General features: G+C 48.0%; 2 long non-coding RNA genes across 2 annotated transcripts in view; both read right to left on the minus strand.

Moving 5' to 3' along the window:
* The window catches only part of LOC146810987 (uncharacterized), a 1,144,084-nt gene that overhangs the window by 719,237 nt on the left and 400,098 nt on the right, over nucleotides 1-24,749 (minus strand). The gene's annotated exons all lie outside the window — the stretch shown is intronic.
* Nucleotides 1,652-2,538, minus strand: LOC146810989 (uncharacterized). Its single transcript, XR_014966664.1, has 3 exons — nucleotides 2,517-2,538; nucleotides 2,296-2,420; nucleotides 1,652-2,215 (listed from the first exon to the last, which is right to left on the minus strand). It is a non-coding gene; the product is annotated as an uncharacterized LOC146810989 (long non-coding RNA).

Here is a 24,749-nt window from a genome sequence, read left to right on the forward strand (position 1 = left end):
GTTGTGTGATGTGTGTATTTATAACCGAAACGTTTCCAGAGGCAGCCACAGGTGTGTCTCATTGGACCAGAGATACTTAGGCGGCTCCAAATCACCTAAGAAGTTTACAGTGCTATAAGAAACGTTTAATAATTAATGACACACCAAGGAATCAATAAATTGCAATTTTGTTGTAATTATTAATGCATTGACTTAAGTCTAGATTCCGCATCGGGCATCAGCAGGACATCTAGTGCATAGATGCATACTCTTCCTTGATGGATCTTATCCCCTATTTCAAAAGATGCCAGGGAAAGAAGGACTCATCGAAAGCCCAAATGAACGCATAGAGCCTGTGCCAGAAGCAATGCCTGAAGGATCCAATATTCACCACAAAAAATGTTGTTGATGTTTGTTTAGATGCATGATGGTGTGTGGACTCAAAATATGTGAGCAGCGGATGGTAGTCCCAAGCGGCACCATGCTATGTGACATTTTCAATCCATGTCTGATTTTTGCAATACATGCTTTGTATGGTGTTCATTTTTTTTATCTCTTGCGTAGATTGAGACGAGCAAACTACAAATCCCAGAATGCAAAGGTTTGCGAGCTAAAATCCAAAACTGAATGAAAGCTTCACACCTTCCATGGAACCTCCTGTCACCATTGCTTTAGGTCTTGTTTTCCATCTGAAGCAAGAGCTTACCACTAGTTAAACATTAAAAAAAAAAAAACATTTATTTGCCTCTGTTGTAGTTTTTGTTTGTGGTTAATCGGGAAATTGTTGAGGAGGGTATGGATTTTCTTTCACGCACATTCCTTTAAATTGCTGATGGGTGAAGATTTGCAGACATTTAAAACAGCGAGCGTGCTAAACAAGCTGTACTACTCTGAACAATACATCCCATACCCCTGCCATTAGGATTGACAGTCACCTTTCTACCCCCCACTGTGTAAGATCAACATGATGCTCTGCAGTCACACACCTCATCTCATACCTTTCACAACAGCACAAGTAGAACAAGAGCTGCTGTTCTGACGCTTTTGTACCAGCTCAGTCCAGGCTTCCACCATTTTAAAGGTATGCATTAACCACATAATCTGCTGCTTTTCCACTGGATTCAAGCTAGCCTGGCTGATGAAGGGTGTTACCCAGAACCCGGTCCCAGGATGCTTGTTTCTCGTCCAGGGAGGACCTGGCCTGGCAGTTAGGGCTGGACGGTTCCCATTGGGGACAGGGTCAAGACTGATTTGCATATGGCTGGGTTCAAACTGGAATGGCGTGGTGAGCAAAAAGTGAAAAACAAATAAGGGATGTACCCTATATTGATGATAGCGACAGGGCAAGTATACACAGAAAAAACAAAGAAGTCCCTGAACAGTATCTGGGATACTTTAGTTATAATGTTGTACACAGCGCTAGTGGTAAAAGAAGTACAAAGAGCCTTCCAAGTATGTAATATGTTAAACAACGGATCAGTGCAACAACTAGAGCGAATAAAAACAGAGCATACAAAAACAGATAAAAGACCAAATAGAAAATATGTATACAATTTATTCAATCATAAAAAGGACATTTCATATAATCACAATAACCAAATCAGAATTAAAAAAGGCATTTCATTAATTAAAATACAGTCACAGTATTATTAGAAAACAGGAAAGTCGTCGCTGTGTTTCGGTGAGTCGTAAATTTATCACCTTCTTCAGGACAGTTTTCTAAATAACTGAAACATTTTGTTATTAATCAACCCCAGTTTTGCAATTATCTTTATTACATATCTAAATAACAGAGTTATTTTGTAGTTTTTTTCATTTAGACCGACGTAGCTGATGATTCTCAACTGATCAAATTAATTATAATTATATTTTACAAAACAAAGGCGTCTAAAAACTCATAATATTTTACACACTAATGGTACGACAAACTCCTAAGAAAAGCCAAAATAATATGTAACACATACCTAAACATTTGGGCAAATGAATGAATATATTCTGTAGAAGTGATCTTCTATTGATGAGTGGCTGGAAAGTCTGCCACCTATTGGAAACCTCTAGATTGAGAAAAACCAGATCATTAGTGGATACCTCTCAAAAATAATTCCAAAGAGATTTCGTATATATCACTCTTTTGAGATAATTATGGGTACCTTAGGATAAGAGGCCAGATAAAATAAATTGTGTTTGTTGTGGCCACCATTCTATAATGTTGATCTTCAAGTGGATCCAAAAGGCTCTAAAAAATATAAAGAGTCTACACTGAATCTATACTAATAGAATAAATCGATAGATTTGATAAAGCAACAGTTGGCTTACCTGGGATTCATAGATCGAATGATGTACAAGTGCTAATGGCTGATAGGCTGCGATAGGGGACACTGTATCTTTAAATCCACTCTTCGTCGTTAGTATTGTAAGCAATTTTGTGCGTGGATATTATTCTAACAGAGATAAATCAGTAAGTATAAGTATAATGACTCCCTGGTTATGATCATAAATATATTATAGGCAGCAGCAACAGTGAAACACAATATTACCTGATTATGTCGCCGACAAGGTCATCTAATCAGAAGAGTAAAAACCTATTGAAAAAAAGTAAATGTTTATTTTTTGAGCCTCAACCGAATTTCGAGGTATATGATAATGTTTGATGGCTATTTATCATAATTAAGTATTGGTACTAAAACCACTAGGACATCAAAGTAGTCCTAAAGTTGGGGACTATTTATATCATTTTTCAAGTGAGCCCTACATTAGTTATGGCTTATTAAAAGTATCTTTTTTAAAGAACATGAATAAAAAATCACTACTTGATAATTTCATGGTCGTCTATTTTGGAATACTATGTGTGTTTCTGTGAACAACATCTGAAATTGTTGGCCATATATATATAAATATATATATGTGTGCACTGCTCAAGTCCGTACAGGATGGTATTGATAATCTATAATGCAGAGACAAATAAGTTCAATGAAATAGATCCATATTTATGGAGTAAAATATACTGTCTATGTAGTTGCCGTCTACAAATTAGCACTAGTTATTATAACGGTACAAAAAAGTACAGCGATTAACAAAAAATATCTGCACCTAGCATCCGCTTTCCTGATAAAAGCAAAGACGGCCTCCTTGCCAACAACAAACGAACAACTTCCGGGTCAGGATACGCATTTGTCTCTGACCCGGAGTTCCTTTTTAGGTCTCGCCTGGCTATCGCGTAAGCGATCGCCCAGCGAGACTTATGTAGGGGCTTCAGAAAATGCTCCCAAAGGCTTCCCAGGCGGATCGGGTGGCGGTTACGCGCACAACCAAGCCGATTCCATTTGCCACCAGTTACTTCCTGCGTGTGCGCCGCCTCACGCATCCAGAGAGATTTAGTAAGGGGCACAAGACCGTAGGAATGCGGTTTATGGCCAGTGCATGTGAGGCATTCAAGCGCGAAGCTGGCATCTGGCATCGGACTTGAAAGCAGCAGACTGCTTTCGCCAGCGCACGCTCAGCCTCACTTCCTGCATCCCCTCTTACAACAATTAACTTTCGTTATAACTCACACCCCATATGCTCGTTCCCTCCCACCCTTCCTTTGATGTCCGCTTTTCTTGTTGTTTACAAACCACGCCACACACTGCTGCACGCCACACACTGCTGCACGCCACACACTGCTGCACGGCGCACACTACCGCACGCCACACACTGCTGCGCACACTGCTGCATTACACACTGCTGCATTACACACTGCTGCATGCCGCACACTGCTGCACGCCGCACACTGCTGCACGCCTCACACTGCTACACAAAACACTGCTGCACGCTTCACACTGCTGCATGCCTCACACTGCTGCACGCCACACACTGCTGCATGCCACACACTGCTGCACAACTCACACTGCTGCACGCCTCACACTGCTGCAAGCCGCACACTGCTGCACGCCTCACACTGCTGCACGCCACACACTGCTGCACGCCGCACACTGCTGCACGCCGCACACTGCCACACACTGCTGCACGCCGCACACTGCCACACACTGCTGCACGCCGCACACTGCTGCACGCCGCACACTGCTACACGCCACACACTGCTGCACGCCACACACTGCTGCACGCCACACACTGCTGCATGCCGCTGCACGCCACACACTGCTGTACGCCACACACTGCTGCACGCCACACACTGCTGCACGCCACACACTGCTGCATGCTGCATACTGCTGCACGCCGCACACTGCTACACGAAACACTGCTGCATGCCACACACTGCTGCACAACTCACACTGCTGCACGCCTCACACTGCTGCACGCCACACACTGCTGCACGCCTCACACTGCTGCACGCCACACACTGCTGCATGCCACACAATGCTGCATGCCGCACACTGCTGCACGCCTCACACTGCTACACGCCACACACTGCTGCACGCCACACACTGCTGCACGCCACACACTGCTGCATGCCGCTGCACGCCACACACTGCTGTACGCCACACACTGCTGCACGCCACACACTGCTGCACACCACACACTGCTGCACGCCGCACACTGCTGCACACCGCACACTGCTGCACGCCGCACACTGCTGCACGCCACACACTGCTGCACGCCACACACTGCTGCATGCCACACTGCTGCACGCAGCACACTGCTGCACGCCGCACAATGCTGCACACCGCACACTGCTACATGAAACACTGCTGCACGCCACACACTGCTGCACGCCACACACTGCTGCACGCCACACACTGCTGCACGGCGCACAATGCTACACGAAACACTGCTGCACGGCACACACTGCTGCACGGCACACACTGCTGCACGCCGCACACTGCTGCACGCCACACACTGCTGCACACTGCTGCATTACTCACTGCTGCATGCTGCACGACACTGCTGCACGCAGCACACTGCTGCACGCAGCACACTGCTGCACACCGCTGCACGCCACACAGTGCTGCATGCCTCACACTGCTACACGAAACACTGCTGCACGCCACACACTGCTGCACGACGCACACTGCTGCACGCCACACACTGCTGCACGCCACACACTGCTGCATGCCGCACACTGCTGCATGCCGCACACTGCTGCATGCCTCACACTGCTGCACGCCACACACTGCTGCACGCCGCACACTACTGCACGCCGCACACTGCTGCACGCCGCACACTGCTGCACTCCACACACTGCTTTTATGCGAGTTTATGCTACTGACATTGTAAATAACAATGCCTTTTATTTGTTTTAAAACCAAAACATAAATAAAAGGCATTGTAATTTTACAATGCCAATAGCTCAAACTCTTATAAATGCGAGACCTATTGCATTGCAAATGCTTGTTATACGTTAGTGATGGTGATCACGTGACGTATCCACAATTAATCTATGTGCCGATTCTTCTAATATCAAAAAAAGGACCACTAGCTTTGTATTCCTATTTAGACTAAATTAATGCCAAGATCCAGCATAAAGGGTTCTGTTCTCAAAATCTTCATGAACTAAAAATTGTTCGTACTGGATGACCATCCCAAATGTCAGCCATCTTGGTAAGGGTTTTAAAATCCACAAATATATACCGAACGAATTTTCAATTGTAAATTAACGGAATCTCAAAAATGTATTAAAAAGGGTATTAACGGAAAAGGGGGGGGGTTACCTATTAAAAAAGTAATATTTGTGAACTAAGGCATGTTCGTGTTCAATGTCCATCACAAATGTCGGCCAGCTTGGAGAGGGTTGTCTCAAAACACAAACGTGTATCGAATCAAATAAAGTATTTACTATTCACGGCAAATTCATTAAGATACCTAGGTTGTATCCTCAACCAAGTGACTTCCCTATGGTACATGAGAGCAGAAATCCATTGGGAGGGGTGGTTTATTCATAAAAATGGCGACCATTTTAAGACAGGATACAAGCAAATAAAACGAATATCGATGTTACATTGGCCTATTCACTGCCCCTATATATTAAATAGAATTAAAAAGAATTAAAAAGGAAGCCAGCAAAACTAATCCCTACCGTTATAGATAAAGGTGTCATTATCCAGAGAACCTGTTGATGATATCACAAGCCTATAATATTATGTTCTATCAGAATCAATATGTAATAAAGACTATAAGCCTCATATTAAACAGATAATATTTCTTTAAATGAGCCTCTCCCAGTCTTCTTTGCTGTTAAGTCCTTTTTTTAAAGTGTTAAAACTAGACATGTAAAACTGTTCTCGTTTTTTTCTTTTTAGTGTTAGATCCCCTCCTCTGATATTCATATGAATGTTTCTAATCCGCACCATCTAGGGTCTTCAATTTTGTGATGTACACTAGCCAAAGAGGTTCTTAATCATTTGTATGGTACTATCTTGTGGAATGTTTGTATATAAAGCCTCAATATCTAAAGTCACAATGTATTGTGATTCAGGGTTGTATTCCAACCGCTCTATCTTCTGGATCATGGCAGTAGTATCATTAATATACGCCCGTTGTTGTACTACTAAGGGCTGTAGAAAAATGTCTACATATTTACTAAGGGGCTCAGTGAGGGAGTTGATACTAGAGACAATCGGTCTCATCGGTGGGTCCTCCATGTTTTTTAGGTCTCGGCTAGCGAAGGCTGTGCTTGTGCAGTCTCGCTCGCGAGATTTAATGATTTCAGAAGTGGGGCTTGAACCCGCCCCTCTTCTTATTCTTTCTTCCCTCTTCTCCATTGGCTGGCCTCTTAAATGCTGGTCAGCCATTGGAGAAGAGCATTGTCTCTCCAAACAAGCCCCGTCTTTTTCGGATTCGGGGGCGTGTTTTTTCGCTTCTTACGCTTTTTTGAAGCCCCTCCCCTTTCCGCCACTTTTACACGTGGTGGGCGTGTTTTTTTTTTTTACATTGGAAGGGTCGGCCTTTTTTTGCGCGGTCGGAAGGGAGCGGGACGTGGGGTCGCCTCTTCTATGCTGCAAGGCTCGGCTCGGCGTTTCCTATGTGCGGTGCGGCTGCCGTTACTAAGCTCCCCGTGCGTCTGCTATGGGCTGCTAGGCGCCCGCTTCTCAGTGTGGGAGCCACCATCAGAATCCTCAGACGGGAAGGGGCGAGGTGCAGCGGCTGCGCGGTCTCCTCTGCAGACCACACAGTGTGTCTGCAGAGCGCGTTGTAACACCGTGGTTCAGGGCTCGGGGTTTGGCCCGCTCTCTGCAGTATGAGGTGCGGCACAGATCCGATGATGGCGTTGCTGGTCCTGGGCTACCCGGGAAAGATGCTGGAGCTCCTGAGTCAGAAGATGAACGACACGATGGAGTTCTACACTTGGAGCCTGACCATTGCAGGTATGAGCCCTATTGTTGGCCTGTGTGTGGGGGGAGCAGGGGTCATGTCATTAACCCCCCCCCTCTGCTGACAGCAGCTGCTCATCAAAATGGCCTCACCGGCTGCCATAAGCACCGGAGTCGCGTGTCTCACCACAACCCCCCACAGCCCCCTCCCACCCAGAATCCACCCCCTCACTAGATTGGCATGCAAGCGATATCTACAATAGTGATAGGTAAGTATATGTATAGATGCATATATTACATTATAGACAGAAAAGTACACACCACTTGCAAGCACGTATCTCTTACACTATGATTGTATGATAGTGACACCTGCGCAGGAGTGACACGTGCATGTCAGTCACTGATAGACCAGGCCATGAATGGTAAACACGCGCACAGCTATGAATGTGACTGACACACATATGAGGGCGGCACATGTTAGCAGACACGAGTGAGACACACGTAGACTTCAAACACGCATGCACAGTTATGAGCCTCACACATGACTAACGAGTTTAATACATAGTAAGGTACGCTCATTGACATAAACGTCGCAGGCAGATACGTGATGCAGTTAGAGACACGACACATGAGCATGACAGATATACACGAATGACAAACATTCCTGCAAATGACTTGCAAGTATGTACTGCAGGCATGCTCAAGCCGGTGTTGGGTTGGGTTTATGCTTTTTAGGTCTCGGCTGCGAAGGCTGCGCTTATTTGCTCCCCTGTGAAATGGATCCAAAAAATAAAATCAGTTTTGCTGGAAATGTCGTATTTTAATTTTAAGGTGCAGCACCTGGAATAAAAGGTTAAAAATATGAAAAATAGATAAATAAAGTAAGACAGTGGTAGCAAACTGGCAAGATTGATTTTAATTAACATCCAAACACATTAGCGCCACTTTTACAGAGTTTGCCAATGAAGCGCTATTTTTGTTTTCTTGTCTTAGCGTTAAGGTAACAATGTTGTTCCTGCTTGCATTTCACATGGTTCACGGGCGGCAGAGAAGTAACAGGACTCTGTCTTTTCCTTCTTACTTGGAGAAGGAAAATACAGTGTCCGCTTCTGCTCTGCCGCTTCAGCTGCCTCCCCCCACTCTTTCCCCTCCTCCTCACCCCTCAAGCTCGGCGTTTCCTGGCGTTCGAGGACGGGCGGCAGAGAAGTAACATGACTCTGTCTTTTCCTTCTTACTTAGAGGAGAAAAATACAGTGTCCGCTTCTGCTCTGACGCTTCAGGTGCCCCCCCCCCCCACTCTTTCATTCCTCCCTCTCTTTCTGTCTAGCAGTTCTTCTCTTACTGAAAACCTTGACTTCAAGAGGGGTTCTCACTCTCTTTCCTCTACTTTCTTTTATTTGCTCCCCTGTGAAATGGATCCAAAAAAGAAAATCATTTTTGTCTTTGGGGTTTAATGTTCTTCCTAGAGAGAGATCGGAGTTTTGTCTAGTGGAAGTTTTGACTCCTGGAAAGGTAGCACATAGGGTTAATGTGCCTGCAACAAAGAACATGTACCATGCAGATCACAAAGTGCACATAATGTAAATAGGTCAGTGGGCTTTTGCATGTGTGTGTGTAGGTGGCTCTGTGGGTGGCTCTATTTGTGTGTGGGTTGCTCTATGTGAGTGGTTCTGTGGGTGGCTCTGTGTGTGTGGGTGGCTTTGTGTGTGTGGCTCTGTGTGTGGCTGCAAATGCAATAGGTCTCGCATTTGAGAGTGATTAAGCTATTGACATTGTAAATAACAATGCCGTTTCTTTAAATGTTTTAAAAACAAAAATAATGTCATGAGCAATGCCAATAGCTCTAATTTTAACAATGCCGAGACCGTTGCATTGTAAATGCTTGTTGTGTTTCTTTGGGAGACCGTATAGAGCTGGGATGATAGGATTTGCATTATTTAAAAAACTAAATTCCTCACTACAAATAATGCCATCTTCCTTTGCGAAATTTAACAGATTGGTAATATTCCTTTTCAAATTATTCCACTCATCTCTATTTGATTTTTCATAATGTAATTTATTTTTGAGAAGTGTGTACATTCTGTTATTGTAATCTTCAGTGTCCATTATAACAATACTACCACCTTTATCAGCCTGTTTAATAGTAAGGTTATGACACTGTTCTAAGGATTTAAGGGCTAGACGTTCGTGAGTATTCAGAATATTATTAATCCATGTTTTTTTATTCAATAGGTCATCTATGCTGTTTTCAACGACATGTTCAAATACTTCAATGTCTTTCTTAACTAAATTAATTTGGGTTTCAAACCAGATTTATTATCAGTTGGTAATCTATCTTTGCCTTCGAAGAAAGCATTTAATCTAATCTTTCTAAAAAAGCTTTGGAGGTCTCTTTCCAGATTATATCTATCAATCGGTGAGACAATGGCATATCCTAATCCTTTTTCTAAGACATTAACCTCATCCTGTGATAGGGTTCTCTGTGAGAGATTTATTATTGGGACCTTATCATCTAGTCCCATTTCTTCTGACTCCTTGTGTAGGGACGATGTTGGAATTGGCTTTGTTGGTTGAAATTCCCTCTCCCTCTGCCTCTCCCCCTTGACGTTTTTCTGGCGTTGTTCTAAAAAAGATAATGTTTCTCTGCTAGAACTGGGGTGGGTTCAAACTGGAATGGCATGGTGAGCAAAAAACGATGGATTTAGGCCCAGATCTCTGTACTTGGGTGAATGTATGATGTTGTTCTGCATTCTGTCCATCAATTGTTGTTTTTGCATTTGTCACCCCGAGTGGGATGGGTATGCCCAGACGTGGGTCCCGTGCTCTCCATGCCACTGGAGGCAAGCTATCCTGGCTGATGAGGGGTGAAACCCCGAAACCGGTCCTAGGATGCTTGTTTCCAGTCCAGGTGGGACCTGGCCTGGCATTTCGGGCTGGACTGTTCCCATTGGGCACAGGGTCAAGACTAATTTGCATATGGCTGGGTTCAAACTGGAACGGCATGGTGAACAAAAAACAATGGATTTAGGCCCAGATCTCTGTACTGAGGTGAGTGTATGACATTGTTCTGCATTCTCTCCATCAATTGTTGTTTTTGCATTTAGAAATGCAGGGCGTCGGCTACCTCTCGTTGAGCTTCTGAAAGCACGGCGCCTGCAGGTGTCGGTTATGGAGGTCGGTGCAGGAGTCATCGGGCCCTTGAAGTCACATGCGTTGCAGATCGAACTCCTCACGGTTAAAGTCAGGAGCGCTGGCGTCGGCAGGCATCGGGTGCTGTGGTGCGAAGTGCAGCGGCGTGCGATGCCCTCAGGTCGCGGTTTGAGCAGCGGCTCGGTGGTGGCATCAGATGGCGGCGTCGGGGAGACCAGGGTCACGGTGCGAAGTGATGCGGTGCTCGTCGCGGTGCTGGCAGGTCACGGTGCAAGCAGCGGCATTGTTGTTGCTGAAGCGCTGTCGTCGGCTGACGAACTGGAGTCGACGGCGTTGGTAGGCCAAGGCTGAGGTGCGAGATGAGGGCGGTGCGTCGTGTAACTTCACAATAGGTGCCCTCGAACAATGGTGCAGGCAGTGGCGTCGATTTTGGCATGGACCGTCGTCGTCGGGGATACCAAGGTGGCTTTGTGAAGCAAGGTGTCACGGAGTGCGGTGCCCACAGGGCAAGGTGCAAGCAGTGGCTTGGTGGTGGCATCAGCAGGCATCGTTGCGGGGACCCGGGTCGCAGTGTGGCAGTGCCCTCTGCGGTGCCTTCAGGACACAGAGTCGGCAGCGGCGTCGTAGATGGCTTCAGGTTGCTTTTTTTCTGTTGCAGCACAAAACACACAGTTCCCAGTGCTGAAGGCAGAAGAACTTGAAGTCTTTGCTGTTCCTGAGACTTTCTGAACAGGTTGCAAGCTCTACCTCAAGCCCTTGGAGAAACTCACAAGAATAGATTGCAGAAAGACCAGTCCTTTCACTGCCCAAGACAGAAGCAGCCACTGCAGGCCAACACAGCAAAGCACTCAGCAAAGTGGTAGTTCCTCCACACAGCTTCTGCAACTCTTTTTGGCAGTCTTCGTGGTCCAAAAGAGCTCTAAAGTTCAGGGGTTTGGGCCCCACTTTTTATAGCCCATAATCCTCTGTCCTCTCAGGCAGAGAGTGCTTGTGCCCAGTCAAAACCAGTACTGCCCTCTCTGGTGTGGCTTCCTGGCAGGAGGTGGAGATGGCTTTGTCAGAGGCAGACCAGTCCCATTCAGGTTAAAGGAAATCTCCTCCCCCTACTCTAAATGCACCCCAGGTCTATTCAGCCCTTTCCTGACCCACCTGGACTATCTGGAGCCACTGCTCCTCCCCAGCCCCTGTCATCCCAAAACCAGACAGTCAATTCACAAACCCAGCAGAGGCCTACCAGATGGCTGGGCAAGAAAATACCTACTTTCTAAAAGTGGTATTTTAGAACACAGAATGTAAAAATCACCTTTTCTAAAAGATGCATCTTTAGATTCTGAGTTCAGGCATACTAAACTGTATTTCTCTACCTAGTTCCCAGGGCCAGTTATGCTTAGAAGATGTTATAAACAAACTACCCATTCTGTCCTATAGAAACAGGTAGCCTTGCAAGAGTGAAAAATGAAATTGGCAGTAATTCACTATCAGGACATGCCACACACACCAGGGCATGTCCTACCTTTCACATACAATTCACCCTGCCCACAGGGGTACCTTGGGCCTACCTTAGGGGTGACTGACATGTAAGAAAAGGGAAGGTTAGGGCCTGGCAAGTGGGTACACTTGCTAAGTCGACTTGGCAGTCTCAGACTGCACACAGGCTCTGCAATAGCAAGCCAGAGTTACATTTACAGGCTGCTTGTGTGGGTGGCACAATCCAGTGCTGCAGCCCACTAGCAGCGTTTGATTTACAGGCCCCGGCATACTCAGTGCACTTTACTAGATAGGCCAATCATGGAAACACCAATCCATAACACAATTTACAACAGGATCACTTGCACTTTAACAATGAACAGCAGTGAGAAAGTGCGCAGAGATACTAAGTCAGAAAAAACAGTCAAAACCGGGAGGTCAGACAGCAAAAACTCAGGGGAAACATGTCAAAAGATGCCAAGCCGAACAGATGGGAACAACAGTGAAGTGCAGAGCAGGAGGTGACAAAAATAGAGTGCTGTGGTACCACGAGCGGGGGAAGATGTAGAAGTGGGCACAGAGAGTGGGAGAGAGGAAAGTGCCATAGAGAGCTCTGCACTGTAGGGGCCAGGGGGACATAAGGTAGGTACAGTTGTGGCAGAGAGAGAGGTGGTAGGTACATCGAGATGTAGAGATAGATAAGGTGTGAGGTAATGAGAAATAGGTAAGGTAGAAGAGATTAGATGAATTTTTTTTTAATGATCTTACATTGAATGTCACCACCTATAACAAGGGTTAGGGTGGTGCAGCGCAAGGCACGCACACTAAGCATCTGTGTATCTTTAATGCTTAGCTGTCAAATAAAAGAAAACAATCTGGTTATCTGTATGTACACTGTTATTTCAGCAGGAGTGGTTGGCCGTCCCATTGACTTTAGGAGGGGGGCCTTTTGGAGGGAGAGAGGCCTCGGGCCTTGTAACAGAGACATGAGTTTTTTGGCAATTGAATGGTCTTTAGGACACATCAATATGTCCCACTGACCAGCCCATCTGCTGTGTTTTGGAACTGTTTGCTAGGCTGCATCTCCCAGGCATATATGGCATGACGTGCAGCGAGTGTGTTGAATTTCCAGAGTTACAGTATTTTGAAACAGAGTGAGCACACGCACACACACACACACACACACTCGGGCAGTAAGTGGCTCTAAATCCAGCTGTTTCTTGATCCTCTTGTACTCTTTATGCACACGAATATCACTTGAAAGCATAGTCAAGTGTCTTTCAGTATTGAATAACTGTGGAGCTTTTAGCAGCCTCTCACATCGTGCATATGTCACACTAAGGGCTGATGTCACATAAACTGTGGTTGTTGATTTCCATGGGTGGGGGGGGGGGGGTTAGTAGCTCACCTCAAAGTGCTTGCTGCTTGATTTTTTATTAGACCTCATTCGCTTGAGCTGTGCGTCCTCGCAGACTGTGGCAAAATGATTCTCCTTGTCACTCTTGTGATGTTCACAACACATGGCTTGGCACTCAGCTTCAAGTGGAAAAGACACACCACAACCAAAGAATGTTTTCTATGACGTTTAGGCATTAGAGGTTATGGGGTAAAATTAGCAACTCTTTGATCTGGAATTGCATCAAAATAGTGACGCAAGCCCCGATGCAAAATGTCATATTGGGGTTTATTTTGCTACACAAATCCTGATTTGCTTTGAAAACTCGCCCTAAATTAACGTAAAGTTAAGCTATGTGCTATTTTGCATTAAGGGGTCACTACATGGGCGGTACATGGAAATTCCCACACAACAACACATGGATGTTGATGCAAAAAAAGGTAGAAGGGAAAGGGCCAGATGCATCAAAGGGTTTTGCCCATTCTGTGTCTATGGGAAAATGTGTTCATGCATATGGGCCCTTAGTGCTAAAAATGTTCGCCTCCTCGAGGCAGCTGCATAATTCAAGAACATTTTTCTTTTCTAAAAACCTTTTCAACTTTGCACGTGTGCTGCACTGTACAGCACACCTCCACAGCGGGGAGAGGGTACAACTGTGTGAAAGAGCAGTATTTTGTAATAGGAAGTTACTCCCTGAATATGCCTGACCTATTTGGCTCTTCTGAGCAGGTCTTTAAAGTTGGAAGCTTTTATTGCGCGTTAAATGGAACGCTGGCCCTTAGCCGGAGGCGTCGCGCCAAGGCCGTCTCTGCTTTCTAGGAATGCTCTTATGATTAGCACACAGGAGTTTTACTCGACATCTCACTAGATGACAGCCTCAGCCACAGCTTTTGGCAGTGCTTCTTCGCTGGGCCACAAGCCTCCCGGCCCTCTGTAGTAATGGATATTCCTCAACACTGGAGCAGTGGCGTTAGGACACTTGGGGGGCCCCCCTCCCAGGCCCAACACCTATCACTTTTGCTGAGGGCCCCCCTGGGGCTTGCCCCCGCCCCGCTTTGCATGGGCGGCGGGGGCTTTTGTTACTCCTCTGCTTGCATGGGCGGCGGGGGCTTTTGTTACGCCTCTGCTTGCATGGGCGGCGGGGGCTTTTGTTACGCCTCTGCTTGCATGGGCGGCGGGGGCTTTTGTTACGCCTCTGCTTGCATGGGCGGCGGGGGCTTTTGTTACGCCTCTGCTTGCATGGGCGGCGGGGGCTTTTGTTACGCCTCTGCTTGCATGGGCGGCGGGGGCTTTTGTTACGCCTCTGCGTGCATGGGCGGCGGGGGCTTTTGTTACGCCTCTGCTTGCATGCTAAGTAGGGGACAAGCACTGACTTTAAAAGGTTCACAGTACTCTGGTGCACGACGACACCAAAAGTACATTCTATATGTGCTTAGAGCCTATTCACATGAAGAGTAGAAACAAGTACCACGCGGCCATCTTTTATCACACCTTACCTTGCCACATAAAGTGTAGACTACGCTCTATGAAATGTAATACTTGGGGGCATATGTACAAGCCCATATTGCCACGGAAACGTCACTTTTTGTGACGTTTCCGTGGCAATAGGAGCTTTGCCTTAGTTACAAGGCAGTGTTAAGGCAATTAACATGGCTTAACGCTGCCTTGTAAATAAGGCCAGTTTTCCCACTATGCTTAGCGTGAAAGGGGTGGGCAGTGGGTGTTGCAGTGGGCGTTCCACTGCAACACCCATTGATTTTGACACTGCCCCCTGATTACAAAGGCAGCGTAAATAGGAGGCAGCACCAAAATTTAGACCAGGGAAAACCTGGTCTTAACTTGGCGAAATAAGGAGAAATGCTTTATTTCTCCTCGTTTTTGCTTTTTCCATGTGTGCTGCCTTGTGCAGCACACATGGAAAAAACAAAATGCCTTGGGTTGTTTATGTACAGGAAGGTTTCCCTTCCTGCACATAAACAATCCTTAAAAAAAATTATTTTGTAACTTCCATATGTGCTGCATTAAGCAGCACACATAGAAGGGACAAAACAGCATTTAAAGATTGTTTATGTGCAGGAAGGGACACCTTCCTGTACGTAAACAACCCAAGGCATTTTCCCCTGCACGAAGACACCCTTGTACTATGGTGCAAGGATACCTGCGTTGGGGCTACACTGCTAAGTTTAGCGTCAGCGCAGGGGGAAACGCAAGTCTTCACCATATCCTTGTAAATATGGTGCAGCCCTGCATTTTTGAAGTGGCGTTAAGCCATGACGGCTAACACATCACTCAGCCACTTCTTTTCAAATATCCCCCTAGGAGTCCCCTAACCGCTAGGGACTTGGGAAAAATTTACAGAGCAATCAACAAGGTCAGTAATTTGCACTCTAAAAAACTATATACTAAGTCCTCACTAGTTACTAGAGCAACAAGACATGCTAAGGTGACTTACCCATACTCACATCCATCACCCACCCAGACAACAAAGTACAGCAAAATATCACACTATTCAAGGAGGCCCAAAGTGCTACACCCAAGGCCAACTTTCGCAAACTCACTCAAGTGTGCAGAATAGGGACAAGGGGCCCGTGTTCTACCTGGGAGTCAATGTGAGGCGCAACAGTGTTTAGCGATGGGGAAAAGGCACAAATGACCTAAGGTGACCTAAGATCGATGCTGGGCAGCCTGAAGCCATTGAGAGAGACACAAGGACTGAGGCTCTTTCCTGGACATGCCCTCAGTAGTGCTGGAGGAGGCTCTATCCAGATCCCAGACCCTTGCACGGCGACACAAGTCATGCAGAGTAGATGATGTGGGGAGGGGTGCACTATCCCCCAAGATAGTACTCGAGTAGATTTCCTTCAAGACGGTCAGTCTGGGGTGGAGTTATTCTTTGGAGAGAGGAGCAGGAGGTAGGCAGGAGAGGAAGATGGTGCCCCATAATCGTTGATGCACGCAGCCTTCAGATCAGTCTGTTTTTTTTCTGACAAATATGGTGCCATTCATATTATTAAGGAGTGGTCAACTGCTCTGTTGAATAGGTCACAATAAATCTGCCTAAAATTACTCAAAGCCCTGTCAGTTGCTGCCCTATGCAAACCCAGCAGTGTATAGGAAAAGAAACTTTGGATCAGAGAGTTGGCCCAGATGAAGCCTGATCAGTGCTTAATGTGTGAAAAACATAAGTGCCAGGACTTTAGTCAGGAGGCCATTGCAGCTTGCACCACACATGGCCCCTGCTATGCTGCCAATGATAGTAACAACACTACTACTAGCAATCACACTCCTAAAAGTGTAACAATTCTGGCTATGTCGGGCCCCAAAGCTATAGGAATGCCTTGGACAGCAGATATTAATCATTTTTAATGTATATTGAATTAACAATTAACTGTTGTTGTGGACATATCTAAATTAGTCAGACAACACCACCTTGAGGCTGGCTGTCACAAGTGCCAGTATTGACAATTAAGTGCTGGTGCCGAGCACCGGAACCCAGGGGCGTAACACAGGCCCCTGCAGTACCCAAAACAGACTCAGCCAGAGAGGACTAGAAAACAGTTCAAACACAGACCTGACCCTACCCCACGCCTAACCTCTAACTCCTATCCCATCTCAATGTTACCTTATGTGGAACGCTAAAATCTGAGCGCTATATCCTGCATTTATCCAAACCTTTACACCACCCATGTGATTGTCCCCCAGTGTGAAAACAAGCATTGGCATAGCCAATAGGTCTCGTCATTGGAATTAAAAACCCGAGCTTATGCAAACAAAGTAAACAATGTGTTTATAAACTAAAAATACTGTGTGTATCGAAATAAAATTTCCTGTTTTTAACTGGTGCCACTTTCTGTCTGTCGTGTCTTCAAGGCCAAATAACGACAGACACCGTGGTCTATGCACAGGATCTTTATTACTACCTCCTCTCTCTTACTCGACCACTTTCTAACTGCCCGCCGTCCCGTCTAGCTCCTCCCTTTACTCTCCACCCCTCTACTCCGCCCCTCGGACCACTAGACTGTCCTACGACTGTACATCTCCCCCTTTGTTAACAGAACAAAGAAACCCTGTGTTACATCTCTTCAATTAACCTTTTGGGCCGTTGAATTGTTTGTCGGGGTCTGAGCGACCTCATCTCTCGGAGTGCCCCGTTCTCCCCTTTCCGGGCTTGTGACACCCTCGGCTCGTTCCTCAATCTGCTCAGTCCTCGGTGTCACTGCTGGGGACCCAAAGGCTTCCTGTAGGGCAGGACTACACTTATGAAAGTGCGACACATTGCGGGTGATGCGCCTGTTGTCTGATTCCGCAGTCAGCATTGTGCCCTTTTGTCGGATGACAGTCAGGGGTTCCGCCCTGAACCTGCTGTCAGTCTTTCTGCTCTGCTCCTGCTTGACTATCACACAGTCCCCTTTCCGAAGTGAGAGTGACCATGCACGTCTCCGGCCATCAGCATACGCTTTCATACTGTCTTTGCGGGCTCTGTCTGCGACCCGTACTTCATGATGTATGCGGTTGGGTGATACTGGTCGAAAGGCCCCTTCCCAGGTAGGTATCCTGGTCCAAGCAGGACGTCCTAACATTAGCGTCGCAGGACATTTGCCCGTGGTGGCATGGGGCGTCGTCCGGTATGACCGGAGTACATCGTTGAGGGCTGTTTGCAGATCTCTTTTGTCTAGCGTGGCCTGTTGGAACATTTTCTTGAGAGTGGCCATGAACCTCTCGACCGTACCGTTGGCTTGTGGCCATAGCGGGGTTATCCGCCGGTGTCGAATATCCATGAGTCTCATGAACTCCCCAAACTCCTGACTGTTGAAAGGCGGGCCATTGTCCGTTTTCAGTTCTGTAGGCACACCCCAGGCTGCAAAGATTTCATCTAGCACTGGAATGGTCACGGCTGCGCTGGTAGACGACACAAACTGAGCAATGGGGAAACGCGAGTATTCATCAATCACCACCAGAACATACTTGCCCGATTGCATGGGGCCATAGAAGTCCATGGCTAGCTCGCGCCACACACCCGATGGTAGTGGCGTCATCTGGAGTGGGGCCGGAGGGTCTCCCTGCCCCACCACCTGGCACTGCGGACAGTCTTTCAGGGTGAGTTCTACCATCCTGTCGAGAGAGGGGAACCAGACACGCTCACAAAGGGCCCTCTTGGTCGCAACTACTCCTCGGTGGCTTTCATGCGCCAAGTTGATGACTCCTTGGCGCAGTAGACTGGGAATGACGATGCGGTGGTCTCGCAGTAGCAGGCCTTCTGAGGTGACAGACAGCTCCTCACTCACGTTCCTGAACGCTTGCATTTCTTGCCTCGTCACTGGATCACTCCCTTCCTCGGTCTCTTCATGCCGCCATCGGTGTGCCTGAACCCTGCGAATCACTCTCTGTAATGTCTCATCTTGCGAGGTGGCTTGTTGGATGACATCCAGGGGAACAGCCGGTGGCCGCGCCTGGTCCACCACAAAGTGAACATATTCCTCAGCAACTGACGGTCTGGAGGATTGGGATGGCTCCGGGTGCCGCGACATGTAGTCAGCTGGGTTGGCTGACTTTCCTGGCTTGTGTACAATGGTGTAAGTGTACTCCTGCAACCGAAGTCCCCATCGTTCAATGCGAGGAGGCATCTTAGAGCGTGGATTGCCAAAGATGGTGACTAGCGCTTGGTGATCCGTCACTAGGGTGAAATGCTTCCCATATATGAACACGTGGAAGTGTTCACAGGCCCATACAACCGCGAGGCTCTCCTTCTCCGGTTGTGAGTACGCTTTTTCTGTGTCGGAGAGACTCCGGCTGGCGTGGGCCACTATGTGGCGTTGATCAGTGTCCTCGTCATATTGGGCTAGGATGGCACCTAGACCGACCGGGCTGGCATCTACTGTGATTTCTGTCTTGCGGCTGGGGTTGAAGTAGGCCAGGCTCTCGGCGGCTCCGACCGCTTGTTTAATCTCTTGGAAGGCTTGCTCGCACTCAGAGGTCCATTCAAATTTCTGCCCTTGTTTGGTCAAGGTTCGGAGTGGGTGACTTAGTGTGGCATAGTCTTTTATGTACCTTGAGCAGTAGCTCGACATGCCCAGGAAGGATCTCACATCGCTGACATCCCGCGGGCTTTTGGTGTCGTTTAGCGTGCTCACTTTGTCCGGGTCAGGCTTCATCCCAGCCCCTGAAAAGATGTGCCCAAAGAATTTCAGCTTCGATTGATGCAGTTCACATTTCTCTTTGTTGAGTGTTAGGTTTGCCTCTAGGAGGGCGTGACAGACTCGATCTAAGGCCGTGTCGTGGTCTTGGACAGTTGCCCCATACACTAAGATGTCGTCACTGTAGTTCAGTGTGTTGGGGATATGGTGAATGGTTTGCCGAATCGCTTCTTGGAATATTTCGGCGGCCGAGGAAATTCCGAAACTCAACCTCTTGTATCTGTACAACCCCAGGTGCGTCGCAAAGGTTGTAATGTACCGAGAGCTGTCATGGAGTTCCAGCTGGTGGTACCCTTTATTGAGGTCCAACTTGGAGAATACTCGAGCGCCATTCAGCGCGGCAATCATGTCACTTAAGTGTGGACCTGGGTGACGCTCTCTTTCGATAGCGGTATTGGGCATCCGCATGTCCACACACAGCCGTACCTTCCCCGGAGTCCCTTTCTTTGGGACGATCACTACGGGCGACACCCACGGCGTGGGACCCTCCGTGCGTTCAATGATGTCAGCTTGCAGGAGGTCTTGCAGTTCATCCTCCACGGCCTGCTGAAGATGGAATGGCACCTTCCGGGGGTGCTGGGCGACTGGCCGAACCTGTTCATTGATGTGAAGACGTATCTGGTTTCTGTTCATTTTCCCCAGCCCCAGGAACAGCTTCGGAAACTTGTGGACAATATCACTGTCATTGCTGACACGGTATAGGACTTCCACTAGCCGGAGACGTTCGGCCGTCGGCAGACTAAGGAGGCAGTCGGCCTCCGGTCCTTCTATGACGTGTATCACGGCAGGGACAGATGTTGTTTTGTGTCGTAGTGTGGTTGAGAACTTCCCGAGGCACGGAAGTGGCTTCCTGGACATCCAGGTGTAGACACGGACGTGCGCGGGGCTCAGTCGCGGACGGGGTTTCATCTTATTGTATTCAGTCACTGGGAGGTAGTTTAGTGACGCCCCACTGTCCATTACGAACTTTGTGTTGTGTTCACCGACACTAATGTCCAGTCGGGGATATTTCTTGAGCTGATCTGGGTCAGCGATCATGTTTGCATACTCCACAGAGTAGTCTCATTCCTCGGATGTCGATCTGGAGTCCCGCGACGGCGACTTCCTCGACCATCGCGATGTTCGCGACGTCCTCGACTCCCCGCTGGACTGTGACGACCTTGACGACGACCTCGGGCGGTCACGCACCGCTCGTGCGTGATGCCGGTGGGAGTTGCCTCGCGACGGCTCGGGTCTGTCCTTTTCCTTCTCACGGCGATACTCTCCGCACATGGCCTCAAAGTGGTTGTTTCGGCCACACTTGCGACATTGCTGTCCCATGGCTGGACATGCTCCGGTGTGTGGGAAATCATACCCGCATCTATAGCATCTTCGGGCTGGTGTCTTTCGCACGGGGTCATGGCGCTTGCTTCTCCTCCCTGAGTCTGGCCGTCGGCGTACCGAGTGGCGGCCGCGCGATGGCGGCCGGGTGTGACGTCTGTGCTCTCGGGACCCTCGGCGGGGCCGGCTGGTTCGCACCTGGCATATCTGTTCTCTGCGTTCTGTACTCCCTGCTTCGATGGTCTTGGCCTGTTCCTCAACTTGATCATGCACCCTCGTCATTTCTTCGATCTCGTCGAGGGTGTGACTTTTCTTCAATAACTTCCTCCGAAGGGTTTCGGACAGGCAGCCATCAATGACGCGCAGTCGTATGGCATCATCCGTCGAGAACGCTTCAAAATTACAATGTCGCGCTAGTCTGCGCAGTCGTGTTATGTAGGTATTCATCCTCTCATCTTTTTCTTGGCGCGCCCGCTGGAACACATACCTTTCGTAGTCCACATTCTTCTTATGCAGGAATTTCTTGTCGAGGGCCTCCCTCACCTTGGCGTATGTCCCTGCGTCCGCAGCCGGGAGTTCCTTGATCATTTTGCTGATGTCTTTTCCCGCTAGGTTGCGAAGCGCGATTATTTGGTCTTCATCACCAGTTACTTTGGAGCCTTTGATGTAGTCTTCAAAGTCTTCAATCCACTCCTCCCAGCGGGGGCCCATGCTGCTCCCGACCACCAGCGCTAGAGGCTCTGGAGGACGCAGGTGAGACAGTCCCATCATGACGGGCTTCGCCTCTTGCCGTGCAGGCGATCCTTGGTTCGACATCTTGTGTGGTACGAGTTTGCGGGGTCTCTATAGCTTGTTGGTGCTTGCGTTTCTCTTCTTGTTCGCTTGCTCTCGCTCGTGCTTCTTTTTTTTTTCTTGCCTTTGCTTGGGTTTGTTTGGCGCCTGACTCCAAGATGGCCGCCCACCTGTTTGCAGGGCTCTGTCCTATGATGGCCGCCTGGTTTAAAGATGGCCGCCGGGCTGATGCTACACGCGGTGCTAGACACGAGGCTGACTCATCCCCCGGATTCCTTCCCTGCAGAGCGCTGCTGGCAGCTTCATTCACTCGCTCCCTGGGCCTTCATCCTTCCAGGTGAGCACGCGCGCAGTTGCTGTCACTCCCTTGTCTGCACACACACGAGGCTCCGGCTTCACGCTGGGGCTCACCTTCGGATGGCGGATTTTCTTCTTTCTGGTCAGCGCTGCTCTCTGACACACGCAGCAGGGGTCAGGCTCAGGGCTGGGCTCTCGCTGTCGTCCCGCTTTCACAGGGCCTTTGATCCCGCACAGGTTCCGGTCGCGTTCCGGAAGGGCCGCTTTCAGGCGTCTCCGCTTGCGCCTCAGCCAGGGTGTAGACCACGGTCTTCTCGGGGTTCAGGGGAGCATCACATGCATCCCACCCTCGTCGCCAGCTGTCGTGTCTTCAAGGCCAAATAACGACAGACACCGTGGTCTATGCACAGGATCTTTATTACTACCTCCTCTCTCTTACTCGACCACTTTCTAACTGCCCGCCGTCCCGTCTAGCTCCTCCCTTTACTCTCCACCCCTCTACTCCGCCCTTCGGACCACTAGACTGTCCTACGACTGTACACTGTCCATGACTGTAGCTTTTAAAACAAGCTAGTTTGCATAAATCTGAATAAGCTCTTTCATCAGTTGACTGAAAATAAGAGGCAGCCACAGGCGGGGACGGGATGGCGCGGGTTATTGACGACGGCGCCGAAGTAGTTAAAATAACAGGCAGTGACGGGTGGAGCGGCACAGGCAAATTCCTGAAAAGAAAGATTTACACGTGTGTTTTCAAGCCGATTTGCACTCAGTCAGTTTTTTTTTTATTGCAATCTGAGACGAAACGTGAAGCACTTGTCCACATGAAGAGGGTGCCGTGCTGATACACGACCGGGGTCAAACAATAACTAGTGGTCTGCTAGTGGTCTGCTTGCAAGTTTCATTGACATATTTGCTGAGGGCGCAACAATCAAATCTAATGTGGGGCCAAACTGCTTAATTTCATTTCATTTTGCGGTTTAATTTTAATTCCTTTATCAAGCGTTCATACAACCAAATGACTCAGCAACGCAAGCATCAGACAGGGAGGTGACAAGTAATTCAACAGAAATTTCCAATGAGTTGTAATGCAAATGCAGGTTTTTCTTGCATTAACATCTGTTGCTCAAAAATGTGATGTGGTCCTTCCAGTTAAACTCTTAACTAACTTACGAGCTAACAGGAAACCCTTATAATCCCGGCTCCGTACTTTATGAAATTGTGGGGTCATGGGCAAATTCTCCACGCGACTCAATTCCCTTAGCTGCCAAAATTCTGAAAAAAATTGAGTGTCCGGATTAGATGTTTGTTGCCTGAACTAGATCACGTACGTGCACTGGGGGCAACAAACTGTTTTCTGTTTGGGGGTTTTGTAAAGCGCTGCAAACCACTTTTCACTAGGTCACAGGCGCTTTGGGGCACAAAGGGGAAAGGATAGTAACCGAAAGGAAATACGACTAATCAATCAGCCAGCAAATGGATGTGTGCTGGTTTGGTCACCACTGTGTGATTTTGTATCCCTGCGGTCGATAAATATTGCAAACACTAGACTCAAACATTCAATGACATGACCTCGGAAGTATGAAAAGGCGAGTTAGGCGCGATTTAGACCCGTGACCTGCAGACTGAACCCAAATCTCAGCCACGAGTGCGGAACTCACTGAGGTACCCTAAAGGTTTACTCACTTTAACAGTTGGACAACTCCATGCATATTCATCACCTATAATTTAAATCTGCCTCAGAAAATCGAGGACTTCCCCAAATAATAAAGGGGATCAGTGTGCGTGCGAGCGAGACGCAGAAAGAGAGAGCGAAATGGGAAGAAAGTGGGAGCCAGCGAGGGACAGAGGACAAGAGACAGGAGGGGTACGAGATAGAGGCTTAAAGGCAGAGTGGCCAAGAGACTGAGCGAGCGACAGAGGGACAGTACTTTAGGTCGCTGGAACAAATATTTCTGGCTTTTGGCGGCGTGAATATACAGGTACGGCTTCAAAATCCAGGGCCTCTCAAAGGAGGTTTTACAGGCGGACATGCATGTTTGTAGGAAAAAACACTGCAAAGAATGTCAGGTATACAGCTGGCACCCGGGCGCGTTACTGCTCGCTCCCGAGCTCCCTGGGCCAGGGGAGAGAGAAGGCAGGACATGCACCCGCCTTTGGCCAATTGTGTGCTGTCTTTCTTAGAAAGACGCATGCAAAGGTCAATAGCGGGTGATGAAAAAAAAAAAGAATACGCACGAGCGTGTGTTCCGAATTTAAAGCCCTTACTAAAAGCCTCGCAGCGCATGCGCGCTGGCTCAGGCAAGACCTAATAAGGGAGCCCTTACCTAGCTCTTTGACAGAATCTCTGAAAGAAAAGTAGGCATGCATGCAGTCACCTGCAGCCGCCCTTGTTTTTTAATTTATCCTTTCCTTTTTATGTTTGTAGACATGCGCTAGGAAACCTAGGGGCATGAGCTCTTTTGTGTCGGTCTTGTACCACGCAACATGGTGCAAGAGAGATGCAAACCTTAAAACAGATTATTGAAGCCAAAATTTGTGTGGCTCTGAGAGGCTCCAAAAATGTGGAGTAACTCAGTTCAGCTCAAATTGCTGCGTTGTGTTACTCTGCCCTGGGAAGGCATTCCATGAGCGCTGTGTGGGTGTTCTCATGCAACTCCAGTGGATTTTGATGCATCCCCAGATTTACAAGAACTTGTAAACCTGGGGATGCGCCAAAATCTGCCACCTTCCCAGGGGAGGTGTAATGAGAAGAAATATCTCCATTTCTCCTTGTTTCGTCCACTTTCTATGTGTGCTACATTCCGCAGCGCACATAGAAAGAAGAATATGCCTCCCTGGATTGTTTTTGTGCAGGAAGGTGTCCCTTTCTACACAAAACGATCCTACATACAAAGCAGGCACCCTTGT

The sequence above is a fragment of the Triturus cristatus genome, chromosome 7 (genome assembly GCF_964204655.1).
Source record: "Triturus cristatus chromosome 7, aTriCri1.1, whole genome shotgun sequence".
Lineage (NCBI taxonomy): Eukaryota > Metazoa > Chordata > Amphibia > Caudata > Salamandridae > Triturus > Triturus cristatus.